The sequence below is a fragment of the Pseudophryne corroboree genome, unplaced genomic scaffold (genome assembly GCF_028390025.1).
Source record: "Pseudophryne corroboree isolate aPseCor3 unplaced genomic scaffold, aPseCor3.hap2 scaffold_1370, whole genome shotgun sequence".
NCBI classification, from domain to species: domain Eukaryota; kingdom Metazoa; phylum Chordata; class Amphibia; order Anura; family Myobatrachidae; genus Pseudophryne; species Pseudophryne corroboree.
The window spans coordinates 63673-79590 of NW_026967996.1; the positions used below are offsets into that span (position 1 = coordinate 63673).

The following is a 15918-nucleotide window of genomic DNA, read 5'->3' on the forward strand; positions in this document are numbered from 1 at the left end:
TAGTAATAGGTGAAAAACCATCCCTACAAAGGTGTTAATCAGAGACTTGGCTTTGTGGACACTTTTCAGAGAACAAATTTGTTAGCATAAAAATAAACCAGAAAATGAAGAGCTGTTTAATAACTCAATTGGATTTTTTTGCCAGCATATTTTTTTTCTCTGCAACCCACTGCTAAATTGTGCTTCCTAGCTGTTTTTTATAAAATCACTGAATCAAATCTAACTCTGATAACATCAGAGAAGGCCAGGTACCCTACACAATAAGAGGGGGTTTGAAATTTTGACTTGTCTACTTAAAGATCACCAAAATCTGATCACAAGGTCAATTACGTCCCTGGGTGGGATTGAACCACCAACCTTTTGGTTAATAGCCTTACACACTAACCAATTGCGCCACAGAGACACTTTGCAAAAGTGCATACTGACAAAGGCTAATAAGCATTCATCTAGAACGTTTCCTAGAAAAACTTTAAAAAGTCAATAATCTGGAGAGTTTTTGTAAGATGTTTCTTCCATCAACCAATGAAGAAACACATTGGAACTTTCCCATGATGAGTGAGTGCTTCAGGATCTTTTGCACTTACATGTGCAGCAGAGTACTGCAATGGAAGTATGCTGGGCCCATAACCCAGAGGTAGGCAGATTGAAACTATCCTTTGCTATATGCATTTTTTTTGTTAATTAAAGTAATCCAAAACTGGGATTGATATTTTGGCTCTTTTATTTTTACTTAAAGTACAATAACTTTTACCATTTTAATTTGTTTTGATAGTATATTGACAGTATTGTTTTCTTTCAAAAATCCACTTAATTTTCTTTACCCTATTATTAAAATGGTAATTGACAAAAACAAACTACATTGTCACCAGAAGAGCAATACAAAATGTACAAGTGATATATTAAAATCATCTTTCCAGCTTGAATTTCAATGATGCATTGGGGCAACGATTTTGTGAGAAACATCTTCACCCTTAAATAAAGATTTTCTTAATTCCTTACCTGTGTGATGTCAAAGTCAGAAAAATATCTCTACACACACTGCCATATTTGCACCTCATACTGGTCCGCACTGCGCATGCGTACGCTCTCCCGTACGTGCACATACTCACAGTCGCGGGCACCCGCAGGCGCACGGTATGCGTATTTACGGTAGAGTTTATGTAATCGTAGCGTGCGACTCATTCGTTACATATTTTCACTAATAATGTATTTTGTAGATCATGGTCCCTTTGATAGATTCTGAAAGTTTAGTTAACATAGCATGTTCCTGAACAGAGAGATCCCTCTTTGTATTGTACGAAGGGTCTAACAGGGGTCATACAGTAGTGTTTGGTACCCATCGGAAGAGTATTTAAATAGCAATATTCCGGTGTTGGTTTGGAGAGGATTAATCGCTCGTGCGAATAGTTATGGACATAAGAAGTTTATGTCCATTTACTATTATTTGTTCTTACTTAGTCATGCGGCGGGAAACCCAGTATCCCACCCACCTGGACAGTTGGAAACAGTCACAGCCCACCTGTATGAATCAACCTATGACCTTTTGTTATAATGCGAAGCCGAATTCCTGTGTCCAATGAACAATGAGATTGTAGGGACCATTGAATTGTATTGTGTGTGGGGCATAAATAGGCAGGCCGACCGTATCCAGTTCACTCTCTTCAACGGTTCTCATTGCTGATAATCGGGAGCTGGATATCGAGGCGCATGCGATCGTTTCCCCTTGTGCGTAAGTTCTCTCCGCAATCATATTGTCTTGATGTTATTGTAAGCCATCTCTCTCTCCCCTCTTTCTCCCTTATTTTCCCTTGATTGTATTGTATTGTATTGCATTGTATTTCCTGTGTAGTTATCTGGTTAGTTAGTCTATGTTATATTGTAGTGTATGATTTGTTCTGTGATTCTTTTGCAAGTATAATAGTCATAATACATATAATAGGTTTTGGACCCTAAGCCCAGGTATCTGTGTATTTCTTATAGTGTTAAGTATTCCCTTAGCGTCGGTGACGCTCAAGCAGCTTTGTAGTTAATCAGGTTACACCAGGTTGCACTTACACTCTGTCACCACACTAAGGTTTACTGTATATTTCGTTGTTAAAGGTATAGATATAAAGGTTTAACGTTATAAGCGTCTGCACCGCTGGTGATCTCCTCGTGGTCCCGAGCGTCCGCTACGCTATAGCGAATCATTACGTTAGTCGGCAGCCAATAGCGTGCCTGCCTGTGATCTCTGGGCCGTAAGCGAACGTGACGCTTGAGCGTCTCGACTACGGTTGAGCGATCGCTACGCAACTTGTGTACCCTTACGGTACTTCATACGTAGATAGCGTACAGTGTTCTTAGACCTCTTAAAGTGTTTTATATACGATAAATATTTAGCTTTATCAATTGGGGGCCGTCCAGTCCTTCACATATCTGCACTAGGTAATATCAGCAGACATTATCCATCAGCAAAGGGCGGGAGGTTGTATCCCTCGTAGTGCTGACGGGATAAGCGTCTGCTTCGCTTAGGTAAAGGGTGCTGAAGGAATCCGGGAACCGGAGGTAAGAGCAAAACGCTAGTGTCTTTTAAAACTGTTTATTTTTCTGTCTTGCACGCACACATATATATCTGCATTTCCTTTTTCATTTGTGTATTTTCGTATGTCACTCTCCTGTTTGCCAGTTTATAGTTGATAAAAGTGCTAAAAGAGATTTGCCGTTATTTCATAGTTTAAGAATAGAGGTAATATAGTTAAAGTATAGACAAACACACAGTTTTTGCCTGGGAGATAAGGCGAAGTCAAGGATCATCTACATTGATAAAAGTATAAATTGTGTTACGGTGGATCTTTGCTTTGCGTACACGTGTCTCTAACAAACACTTGCGTACGCAATCCAAAGGCCGACGCACGCAGCGTATATTACGCAACGGAGCGTCTGGGTACGCCCACGTAACTCAAACAACAGGCGATAAGTAGCGCAACGCGGTAAATAACGCAAAGCGATAAATAGCACAAATTGATTTCAGCTTTCCAAAACTTAGTTTAAATACCTTACTTTACTGTAATACCTCTGGGGAGAGCTATCAGACTACGGGAAATGATTTTTCTGATCAGAAAACTATAAGAATGATAGTGGGTTGAAAACGGTATGAGTGTATTGAATCCCGCTTTGTGGACTTTGTGGTCTATGTGATAAAACGGTATTAAATCCCGCTTTGTGGACTTTGTGATCTGTGTGATCTAATGAGCACGGCCTGAAGTGAAAACGTGCAACAGAGTGTAATAAAGTTTTCGTTGTATTACGCTCTGGCCAATGATCCTACCATTTATGGGCAACAAGTGTCTATAAGTGGTACGATTGGACCGCACGGTTGTATGTGTGACCAATAACGCAACGTGATATGAGGTCGTATATCCATGCGTAAATCTTGCCCTCATACGTGTTGTAGGGAGCACATGCAAGCGTGATTTGTGTAAAGAAAAAGGAAGGGAATTTTCTCAGGAAAATCTCTAAAGATAGGGCCTGCAACGGCTACACGTGTCTGCTAGAAGGCGGATCGGAGATACCCGGAGCAGAAGAAGTTCAGTGGAAGAACTTTAAGGATTTCCAACGAATTTCTGTGTTTGGTGCATTTTAGGAAGTTTTTCTGTGTTAAAAAGGTCCACAATGGAAGCCAAGTGCACGACACAGAGACAGTCGGCAGTCAGGATTCAGACTCCAGAAGCTTGCAGACCCCGAGGGTCTGCTCGGTTAGTAATGTGGGGGAAATATGGTCCCCACACTGAGACCTTTTGTGATGAATGGACACGAATGACTGCGGGGGATAAGGCATCATTTCCCGGGATAGGTAGTTTTGACTCAGAGGTGTTGCATAATTTAAGGAGAAGGATATGTCTCATTAAATCAGCAAAGAGACGAATCAAGCATTATGATTGTTTACAGTTATGGCAACAGGAGGGTGAAATGCAAAGAAATGTAACTCACATACCTAACTTTCATCTTGAGAGGAGAGACATGGCAATGGAGGGGATTGTGGTTGCGGAGAAAAGCACAAGGGTGAACAATAAAAACGCTCTTAGCAACTGTAGTATAGATGATAAGAATAAGTGTAATAAATGTAACAAAGATAATTGTAATACTGTTGAATGTACAACTATTAACCCATGCAAGTCGCACCCCATGTTAAACTTTCCTCAGGAACACCAACAAGAAAGTGAACCCAGAACGATGTCGGCACCTCTTCCAGAAGCCATCACACAAGACATCCAGGTGGACGCGACCCAATCGGTAAAGACTGTAAACAAACCCCCTAATGGAGGGTCAGGTGAGGTCGTGTCCACAGGTACGTATGGTATTATACATTACGCACAAACAAATGTACCTCATTGTAGAATCAATTCAGAATGACGTTACTGGACTTAATCCTGTCAGGGTAATTGCAGTACCAAATGGGAAAACTGACTCTTCAGGAGTCACCCCCGTCAGGAACATCGCCATGTACTGCCCCTTTTCCCGAACAGAATTAAGAACAATTCTGTCTGAATTTCCTGATCCCAGGAAAGACTTAGTTGCTTGTCAAAGATACATTAGAGTGCCAGGACACACTGCAGAGCCAAATAACAAAGATTGGAGGACAGTTTTGAGGGCATGTTTACCCCCCGATGTTGATTCATTGAAATTTATCGCTGATTGTAAGCTAGATGAGGAAGTGCCACTAACAAACGAGTATAACCAAGATAATGTAAAAAGAATCAATCTACAGTTGAAAGAATATTTTCCTACAGTAGTAAAATGGAATAAAATCTTTACAATAAAACAAAAAGAAGGTGAATCCGCATCAGAGTATTTTCACCGGGCTCTGCAGGATATGGCTAGGTACACTGGTATAGATGACATTGAAACTAATGTACACCACAGAGAGGTAGCTGTGTCCGTATTAATGAACAACTTAAAAGACACACTAAAAATTAGGGTACAAACTTCCATACCACATTGGAGAGGTATCTCGGTGGCGGCATTAAGAGAGTCCGCTATCGAGCATGACCGAAATATCCAAAGAACCAGGGAAGCGCAGGGAGAGCGGTTGATGGCACTGAACATCCAAGCACTAGAGGATGCATCAAGTCGACCGGAATCCCAGGCCCCTAGCACATGGAGAAAGCCAAGGATTTGTTATCATTGTAGAAGAGAAGGGCATTATGCCAGCAACTGTAATAACCCACATAAAGTCAGACACCCTAGACCAAGAAATTAGCAAAATTATAACACACACGATTATAATCAGGGATCACATAGGAAGAATTTTGGGCCACACCCATGATATGTAGTCAGGAAAAGGTGATCATTAGGACTGATGGAAAGCCTGAGGTAACGGTTAATAAATTGGGAGGTCATTCACTGAAAACACAGGAATGACCGGGTGAAACGTTGTAAATGTATCTGTGAAATGTTTCGTTTTCTCTCTCCCCATCTCTGACGATTATTGGTAGGATTCAAACATTGCATACATACTTGGTCTTTGCAGAAGTCTACCAAACCCCAGCATGACCTATCCGCACCAATGTATTCTGGCCAGATACAGACAATGGAATATGGAAGTGCTGGGGGGAGGGACTGCGCAAGGAAACCATTGGACATGTAGATATGACAGCCTGATGATCTGACAGTGTTTTGAAATGTTTTAAAAATGTTTTTTTTTTTTTCTCTCTTTTCCTATTGATGGCTATTGTTGATTTAAGTAATATACACATGCACATAAATTGTTCTCTCTCTTTGTTTTTTTTGCTGTTGTTGTTTTCTCTCTCTTCTCACTCATGCTTTCATGTTTTAAAGATGGTATGTCACCCATCAGTTAGACAAGTGGTGATGCAAGATTTTTGCTCCTTACAGAAAGATCGCTGGTTTGGAGGGAATATTGCATCACCAGAATGTTCGTTTGGAAGACTGAGAGACAGCACCTTTGAGAAGACAGCAGAACGAGAAGAACAACAAGACGAGAGAACTAATTATCGTAACAAGTTTCTCTCCCCCTCAAACTGATTTTCTGTACCCCCATTACAAATTTCTTCTTTTCTCCTCCTGTAAGATGGACTTGCCCCAAGAGACTGTGATCTGGATTTTCCTGTTGACCATGATGTTGACCAGAGCAGTCTGTTCCGGTGAGAGTATCAGTGAGGTCGTGAAAGGATCCAGAAAGGTCCTGATGATAAAGATGGAGGTGTAAATTTCCAATAGCAACCCAATCACCAAGCAAAGGCGAGTACCGGAAACGATCTAGCAGCCATGTTATTTGTAAACATTTTTCTTTTAAGGATTATTAGCTGAAGAAAACTGTATCTGTAGGCTCTGTAACAATGTCATTGAGGATGGGTGCATTAAGAAATGCCAATCCAGTTTTAATATCCATATGGACCGGCATCCATTGAGTGACTATCACTCCTTAGTGGGTAATGTGTTAAACAAAACAGATTGTTGGGTATGCTCTCAAGTACCTCAGGGTCATAGCAAATCAGGGCTAGTACCATTTCCTTTAACGATAGAGGAGGTACTTGAGTTAAATGGTGGGAGACCGGTGGACCGGAGGTTTAATATCTCCAGCCCTCCTAGTTTGAAGCTCCACCAATACCATGTGGATAGGTCCCTATTATGTTTCAACATCTCCAATCCCCGAAAGCCGGGAAATTGGGAAGTGTCATGGAGTAACCAAACCATGACCTTTTCGCATAGAGCAGATAGAATGCCTACAGATACAGAGCTTGTACGCCACATAGCCAGTAGAGGAAAATCTTTCCGGTATAGGTATACCTTAGGAAATAGGATTACTAGAGTTGGAGAGGTATCACCAGGATACTGTGCACATATCGTACAACCTGATACGTGTACTAAGCAGATGGAAGAATTAGGGTTAGGAGATTTCACATGGAAGGTGTGTAATATGGTTATGTCCTACTCCGTCCCATATGTTCTCCCCGATGATGCATATTTCATATGCGGGAGAAAGGCGTACAAGTGGCTTGCCCCAAACTCTGAAGGATTGTGTTATATTGGAAAAGTACTGCCTGAAGTAATGACTGTATCACATGACAAAATGAAAGACATACACCGTGGTGCCCAAGCTCCTTATACTCACACCCATTACGAGCACGTTGTTAAAAGGCACCTGATAGAGAAGACAGAGCATCCGGCCTCTGATCTGATAAGTGAATCCACCGGGATTCAATTCTTAATCGCGTTAGATTTTACCCGCACCGCTAGAGGAGTGCTGAATTATAAATACATATCGGCGCTCGCAAATTTGTTAGATAATATCACTGAAATGTATGATGACACGTTTAGATATACTGGAAGGGAACTTCAAGCTTATAAAACAGAACTGGTGCAGCATAGAATGGTTCTTAATTACCTCACAGCAGTGACAGGTGGATATTGTGTTACATTGGCAACACAGTACGGCGTGAAGTGTTGCACGTATATCACGAATAACACCGAGGATCCGGTCGAGGTCATAGACCAAAAGATGGACGATATTCTCCAATTGAAGTGGGAATTTCGCAGGAGACACAATCTCACTCTTGCTGCTGTAGGTAATGAGCTGACTGGTTGGGTGTCATGGTTGAACCCGCGAAATTGGTTTTCTGGTTTAGGAGAATGGGCTCAAGGAGTCATAATGGATGTTGGGAAGTTTCTCCTATGTATCTTAGGTGTTGTCATATCGATTGGATTGATATTTAGATGCGGTCAGGCTTTAATGAAGTGCAAACATCGTACAAGGGTAATGAGTTTAAGGAGTGAGGAAACTGTAATTAACCTGGACTTGATTTATGACCCAAATGTAGAAACAATGATGTGATGAAAATGCGATTTCTACGGTCCGTTTCTTTCACCTGTTTTTCCGTTTTCTCCAAGGTAACAAGACCCACTTGGACGAGGAATTTGATGAGCCGATATACAGACAACAGAGGGATTAAAGAAGAAGTTTGACAACCTGATACACAGATTTTTGATGAACTATGCCATGGATCCCCAGTTTCCCTAGAAATTTTAAAATTACGCTAGCCCAACACTTTTGTAAATCTATGGACATTGACAGCTTTGCTCGCACCTTATGGGCAAAAGCACAAAGAAGACTGCATTCAACAGACACCAAACAAGACCTCAATCGACGAATGTACATTTACCTGACATAGAATACCACCGAATTTACCGTAATTATGTCTTTTCTTCATTTCTACAACCCTCAGGTAATGACACACATAGTCGATAGGGAATACAGGCACAGATATCAGCAATCACATATCTCCCCCATTCATGTATCATCAACTAAAATGTGCTCCCCCATTTTGTTACAACCAAAGCCAAAAAGAGCTCGGTAAAGTCTGACAGCCCATCCACAGACCCGTACCGCGGGATAAGAAGTAATTCAAATGTATACTTCGCAATACCTCGAAGCTTGATTTAAAACACGTACGGCACGATGATACATGACCCCCAAGCACGGATTCATACACACATGCTTCTGCTATCTCACTAGGTCATACCCTCTTCACACCTTCTCCCCTCTCCTCCTTTACCCAACCATGTAAATGTATTAACCCCTAACATATATTTTTCTCTTTTTGAAATGTTTTCAGGAAGTGGCAGTTATTGTTGACTGCCAAAGGGTGGACTGTCAAAGTCAGAAAAATATCTCTACACACACTGCCATATTTGCACCTCATACTGGTCCGCACTGCGCATGCGTACGCTCTCCCGTACGTGCACATACTCACAGTCGCGGGCACCCGCAGGCGCACGGTATGCGTATTTACGGTAGAGTTTATGTAATCGTAGCGTGCGACTCATTCGTTACATATTTTCACTAATAATGTTTTTTGTAGATCATGGTCCCTTTGATAGATTCTGAAAGTTTAGTTAACATAGCATGTTCCTGAACAGAGAGATCCCTCTTTGTATTGTACGAAGGGTCTAACAGGGGTCATACAGTAGTGTTTGGTACCCATCGGAAGAGTATTTAAATAGCAATATTCCGGTGTTGGTTTGGAGCGGATTAATCGCTCGTGCGAATAGTTATGGACATAAGAAGTTTATGTCCATTTACTATTATTTGTTCTTACTTAGTCATGCGGCGGGAAACCCATTATCCCACCCACCTGGACAGTTGGAAACAGTCACAGCCCACCTGTATGAATCAACCTATGACCTTTTGTTATAATGCGAAGCCGAATTCCTGTGTCCAATGAACAATGAGATTGTAGGGACCATTGAATTGTATTGTGTGTGGGGCATAAATAGGCAGGCCGACCGTATCCAGTTCACTCTCTTCAACGGTTCTCATTGCTGATAATCGGGAGCTGGATATCGAGGCGCATGCGATCGTTTCCCCTTGTGCGTAAGTTCTCTCCGCAATCATATTGTCTTGATGTTATTGTAAGCCATCTCTCTCTCCCCTCTTTCTCCCTTATTTTCCCTTGATTGTATTGTATTGTATTGCGTTGTATTTCCTGTGTAGTTATCTGGTTAGTTAGTCTATGTTATATTGTAGTGTATGATTTGTTCTGTGATTCTTTTGCAAGTATAATAGTCATAATACATATAATAGGTTTTGGACCCTAAGCCCAGGTATCTGTGTATTTCTTATAGTGTTAAGTATTCCCTGAGCGTCGGTGACGCTCAAGCAGCTTTGTAGTTAATCAGGTTACACCAGGTTGCACTTACACTCTGTCACCACACTAAGGTTTACTGTATATTTCGTTGTTAAAGGTATAGATATAAAGGTTTAACGTTATAAGCGTCTGCACCGCTGGTGATCTCCTCGTGGTCCCGAGCGTCCGCTACGCTATAGCGAATCATTACGTTAGTCGGCAGCCAATAGCGTGCCTGCCTGTGATCTCTGGGCCGTAAGCGAACGTGACGCTTGAGCGTCTCGACTACGGTTGAGCGATCGCTACGCAACTTGCGTACCCTTACGGTACTTCCTACGTAGATAGCGTACAGTGTTCTTAGACCTCTTAAAGTGTTTTATATACGATAAATATTTAGCTTTATCAGTGATAATTAGATATCACCTTGTTTTCGCATTAAACAGACTTCCACATGAGAAAGCAGCAAGGATGCAGTGGCGTTAATGTTTCCTGGTGTCAACTTGTATTATTTCAGTAGACATTGAAATGAGGATGCATCTTGCTGCCTTTCCAATGAAGCAAGTTTAATTTAGTAATAGGTGAAAAACCATCCTTACAAAGGTGTTAATCAGAGACTTGGCTTTGTGGACACTTTTCAGAGAACAAATTTGTTAGCATAAAAATAAAGCCAGAAAATGAAGAGCTGTTTAATAACTCAATTGGATTTTTCTGCCAGCATATTTTTTTTCTCTGCAAACCACTGCTAAATTGTGCTTCCTAGCTGTTTTTATAAAATCAATGAATCAAATCTAACTCTGATTACATCAGAGAAGGCCAGGTACCCTACACCATAAGAGGGAGTTTGAAATTTTGACTTGTCTACTTAAAGATCACCAAAATCTGATAACAAGATCAATTACATCCCTGGGTGGGATTGAACCACCAACCTTTTAGTTAATAGCCGTACACACTAACTGATTGCGCCACAGAGACACTTTGCGAAAGTGCATACTGACAAAGGCTAATAAGCATTCATCTAAAACGTTTCCTAGAAAAACTTTAAAAAGTCAATAATCTGGAGAGTTTTTGTAAGATGTTTCTTCCATCAACCAACGAAGAAACACATTGGTACTTTCCCATGATGAGTGAGTGCTTCAGGATCTCATGCACTTACATGTGCAGCAGAGTACAGCAATGGAAGCATGCTGGGCTCATAACCCAGAGGTAGGCAGATTGAAACTCTCCTCTGCTGTATGCTTTTTTTTTGTTAATTAAAGTAATCCAAAACTGGGATTGATATTTTGGCTCTTTTATTTTTACTTAAAGTACAATAACTTTTACCATTTTAATTTGTTTTAATAGTATATTGACAGTATTGTTTTCTTTCAAAAATCCACTTAATTTTCTTTACCCTATTATTAAAATGGTAATTGACAAAAACAAACTACATTGTCACCAGAAGAGCAATACAAAATGTACAAGTGATATATTAAAATCATCTTTCTAGCTTGAATTTCAATGATGCATTGGGGCAACGATTTTGTGAGAAACATCTTCACCCTTAAATAAAGATTTTCTTAATTCCTTACCTGTGTGCTAATTAGATATCACCTTGTTTTCGCATTAAACAGACTTCCACATGAGAAAGCAGCAAGGATGCAGTAGCGTTAATGTTTCCTGGTGTCAACTTGTATTATTTCAGTAGACATTGAAATGAAGATGCATCTTGCTGCCTTTCCAATGAAGCAAGTTTAATTTAGTAATAGGTGAAAAACCATCCCTACAAAGGTGTTAATCAGAGACTTGGCTTTGTGGACACTTTTCAGAGAACAAATTTGTTAGCATAAAAATAAAGCCAGAAAATGAAGAGCTGTTTAATCACTCAATTGGATTTTTTTTTTCAGCATATTTTTTTTCTCTGCAACCCACTGCTAAATTGTGCTTCCTAGCTGTTTTTTATAAAATCACTGAATCAAATCTAACTCTGATTACATCAGAGAAGGCCAGGTACCCTACACAATAAGAGGGGGTTTGAAATTTTGACTTGTCTACTTAAAGATCACCAAAATCTGATAACAAGGTAAATTACGTCCCTGGGTGGGATTGAACCACCAACCTTTTGGATAATAACCGAACACGCTAACTGATTGCGCCACAGAGACACTTTGCAAACGTATATTCTGACAAACGCTAATAAGCATTCATCTAGAACGTTTCCTAGAAAAACTTTAAAAAGTCAATAATCTGGAGAGTTTTTGTAAGATGTTTCTTCCATCAATCAACGAAGAACATTCAAGCTGATTTCTTGCAGCAGCTGGGCACTGTAACAGCTCCAGAGCTGCTCTTTAAGGCAACTAAAAGGGTGTGGGCCCTGCAGCACTACCTGTAGTTCGCATTGTGCGTTGGAAGGCACAAAGTAAGCAGACGGGAGAAGTCAGGATAGTGCGCAAGGGCATAGAAGGGAGCGGCTCAAGAAAAGAGAAGTGGAAACAGACAGCAAACTAGGCTGGAGAGAGACCTGAGACAAAGAGATCTGAATTATACGAGAGCCGACCAGGGGAAACACAAATTATGCAGTCAAGTTTCCCACATTTGGGGAAATCACAGGGGCAGCACACCCAGAGTGCAATGGGTGAGCCTTGCCCTGGGAGAAGCACCTACATGATCATAGTATCTCACCTGGCAGGTAAGTAGGAGTTGGGCTAGAGCTGCGAAGGGTCGCTGCTCGGGTACCCCCCTGTCAAGTGAAGGAGATCCAACTGAGGCAGCACAAGGGAACTCTCGAAAGAAGAACAAGGCTAGAGGAAGATCTGAGACAAAGAAATCTGATTTTTACCAGAGTTGACCAGAAGAAAGCACAAATGCAGTCCCCCACTACCACAAATAATGCAGTTGAGTTTCCCACATTTGGGGAAATCACAGGGGTCAGCATACCCAGAATGCAATGAATGAACCTCACCCTGGGAGAACAATCTTCATGACCATGGTATCTCCTATGCAAAATAAGTATGATTTGGGATAGGGCTGGGGAGGGCCGCTGCTCAGGCACATCTCTGTCAAGTAAAGGAGATTCAACTGAGGCAGCACAAGGGAACTCTCATCTGGGGACAACAACTGCAGGGAGAACACATATTTTCAGATGAACATGGGAGGGCAGAAGGCTGCCTAATACTGAAGCACCCCCAAACAACAAACCAAATGCAACAACTAGTGCAAGCATTCCTGGGGGAAGGCCTGCAGCAGATGGATTTGCATATGGTGATGTCATCCAAGCAGTGGGTCAAAGTTGGCTTCAACCCTCGTCTGCATATGAAAAGAAAAAAGGGATGTGCAGGGCATGGCGTCCTTTTGTGGCGCTTGGATGACCCCTAATTTGCATTAAACATCTCCACCCTCCTTCGGTGTGGGGCTCATGTTGGCTATGCCCCAGCCCCTGAAGCAGATGAGAGTTCCCTTGTGCTGCCTCAGTTGAATCTCCTTTACTTGACAGAGATGTGCCTGAGCAGCGGCCCTCCCCAGCCCTATCCCAAATCATACTTATTTTGCATAGGAGATACCATGGTCATGAAGATTGTTCTCCCAGGGTGAGGTTCATTCATTGCATTCTGGGTATGCTGACCCCTGTGATTTCCCCAAATGTGGGAAACTCGACTGCATTATTTGTGGTAGTGGGTTACTGTGTTTGTGCTTTCCTCTGGTCAGCTCTGGTAAAAGCCAGATTTCTGTGTCTCAGATCTTCCTCTAGCCTTGTTCTTCTTTCGAGAGTTCTCTTGTGCTGCCTCAGTTGGATCTCCTTCACTTGACAGGGGGGTGCCCGAGCAGCGACCCTCCTCAGCTCTTGCCCAACTCCTACTTACCTGCCAGGTATGATCAGGAAGGTGCTTCTCCCAGGGCAAGGCTCACCCATTGCACTCTGGGTGTGCTGCATCTGCGATTTCCCCAAATGTGGGACACTTGACTGCATAATTTGTGTTTCCTCTGGTCGGCTCTCATATAATTCAGATCTCTTTGTCTCAGGTCTCTAATGCTAATGGCTGATTAGAATAAATGCCGTGCAGCTGCCTTGCTGCACGGCCAGAGAGCAGGTGAATATCTTAATTTCCTAAAGCCTAGCAACGGGGAACGCGGTCCGCCAGTGGCGTCCCCGTTGCTAGGGTCCGTGCGGCTCAGCACGCCCGGCGTCTAGCGTTGCTAGGGAGCCGGCGGCTGTACGTGCACGGCATCTCTAGTTGCTAGGCGCCGGGCCGCGCAGACCATCAAGCGGACCCCGGCGCCAAACAGTACCCCACCCCTTGAGGAGGGGTCAAGGAACCCCTAAAGCCAGGTTTCTGAGGAAATTCCCGAAAAAATGCCCTCTTGAGCCTCGGGGCATGAAGATCCTTATCCAGGACCCAAGACCTTTCCTCCGGACCATAGCCTTTCCAGTGAACCAGAAAATACAGCCGATCCCGGGACAATTTGGAATCGAGAACCTTCTCTACCAAGAACTCCTGTTGTCCCTGTACATCTACTGGAGATCTACCCTGAGAGATCTTCCGAGGAAATCTACTGGAAGAAACGTATTGTTTCAACAGGGAACAATGAAACGTATTTCCAATCCTGAGAGATCTTGGTAAACGTAACCGAAAGGCAACTGGGTTGACTCTTTTAATAATAAGAAATGGCCCAATAAATTTGGGTCCCAGTCTAGCTGAGGATTGTCGAAGCCTGATGTTGCGAGTCGACAACCACACCCTATCTCCCACCTTAAAAGTGCAAGGACGTCGGAGCCTGTCAGAAAATTTCTTCTCTCGAAAGGCCGCTTTTCTGAGAGCAAGGTGCACCTTTTTCCAAATGGCTCTGAGATGGGAGGTTAAGGTAAGCGAGGAGACTGAGGAATGATGAAAAAAAGAATTAGCTCTGGGGTGAAAACCAAAAACTGAAAAGAATGGAGACTCTTTAGTGGAGGAATGACAAGAATTATTGTAAGCAAATTCAGCCAACGGAAGAAACTCGGACCAATCATTCTGGAGTTTGGCTGAATACAAGCGCAAATATTGTTTCAATGATTGGTTAACTCGTTCGGTTTGCCCGTTGGATTGTGGGTGGTAACCGGATGTTAACGACAATTTCATCTTCAATGAGGCACAAAAACATTTCCAGAATTGTGCGATGAATTGTGGACCCCGATCAGAAACAATATCAGTAGGCAACCCATGAAGCCTGAATACATGGCGGAGAAACAAAACTGCCAACCCTTGGGCAGAAGGCAATCGGGGAAGAGCAATAAAATGAGCCATTTTACTAAAACGGTCCACTACCACCCATATGACTCGGAATCCGGCTGAAAGGGGAAGGTCAACCACAAAATCCATAGAAATATGAGACCATGGCCTGAGAGGAACATTTAAGGGCATAAGTTGCCCGATGGGCAAGGAACGGGGAACCTTATGCTGTGCACAAACCTGACATGAATAAACAAATTCCTTGACGTCTTTAGAAAGACCAGGCCACCATACTGAGCGAGAGACTAACTCCAATGTCTTAGAGACTCCTGGATGCCCTGAAACTTTGTTATCATGGAATTCCGTTAAAACAGTAACTCTCAAAAACTCAGGGACGTAAAGACGACCAGCAGGAGTAATTCTAGGAGCTTGGTGTTGAAGCTGTTTTAACTGGGTAAATAAATCTTGTGTGAGGCCCGCCCAGATGACCGAAGATGGAAGTATGGGGGTAACAGGATTGTTATTGTGAACCGGAAGAAAGCTATGTGACAGGGCATCAGCCTTAGTATTCTTGGAACCAGGCCTGAAAGTGATTATAAATTTGAAACGTGTAAAAAATAATGCCCAACGTGCCTGCCGGGCATTAAGCCGCTTAGCCGATTCAATGTATTGCAGGTTCTTATGGTCAGTCAATACCGAAATAGTATGTTTTGCTCCCTCCAGCCAATGCCTCCACTCCTCGAAAGCCCATTTTACCGCCAGTAACTCCCGATTACCAACGTCATAGTTGGATTCAGCGGAGGAGAATTTCCTGGACATAAAGGCACAAGGATGTAACTCCAGAGACTCCGGATCCTTTTGAGAAAGGATAGCCCCCACTCCAACCTCCGAGGCATCAACCTCCACCACAAAGGGCAATTCCGGATTAGGATGTCTGAGGACTGGAGCCGAGACAAAGGCTTGTTTCAAGGCCCGGAAGGACAACTCAGCTTCACGCGACCAGTTGGTAGGATCCGCTCCTTTCTTTGTCAGAGCTACAATGGGAGCAACCAGGTCAGAAAAAGAATGAATGAACCTCCTATAATAATTCGCAAACCCTAAAAAACGCT

The 15918-nt window shown here is 42.6% G+C and overlaps 3 non-coding genes and 1 pseudogene across 3 annotated transcripts; 2 read left to right on the forward strand and 2 right to left on the reverse strand.

Annotated features, from left to right (window-relative positions):
• Window positions 1-12136: 12136 nt before the first annotated feature.
• On the reverse strand, window positions 12137-12299 carry LOC134995122 (U1 spliceosomal RNA). The gene has a single exon (XR_010197998.1). It is a non-coding gene; the product is annotated as a U1 spliceosomal RNA (small nuclear RNA).
• Window positions 12300-12451: 152 nt separating this feature from the next.
• LOC134995120 (U1 spliceosomal RNA) lies at window positions 12452-12615 on the reverse strand. The gene has a single exon (XR_010197996.1). It is a non-coding gene; the product is annotated as a U1 spliceosomal RNA (small nuclear RNA).
• A 523-nt stretch (window positions 12616-13138) lies between these two features.
• Window positions 13139-13302, forward strand: LOC134995121 (U1 spliceosomal RNA). The gene has a single exon (XR_010197997.1). It is a non-coding gene; the product is annotated as a U1 spliceosomal RNA (small nuclear RNA).
• Window positions 13303-13454: 152 nt separating this feature from the next.
• On the forward strand, window positions 13455-13609 carry LOC134995119 (U1 spliceosomal RNA; annotated as a pseudogene).
• The last annotated feature ends 2309 nt before the right edge of the window (window positions 13610-15918 follow it).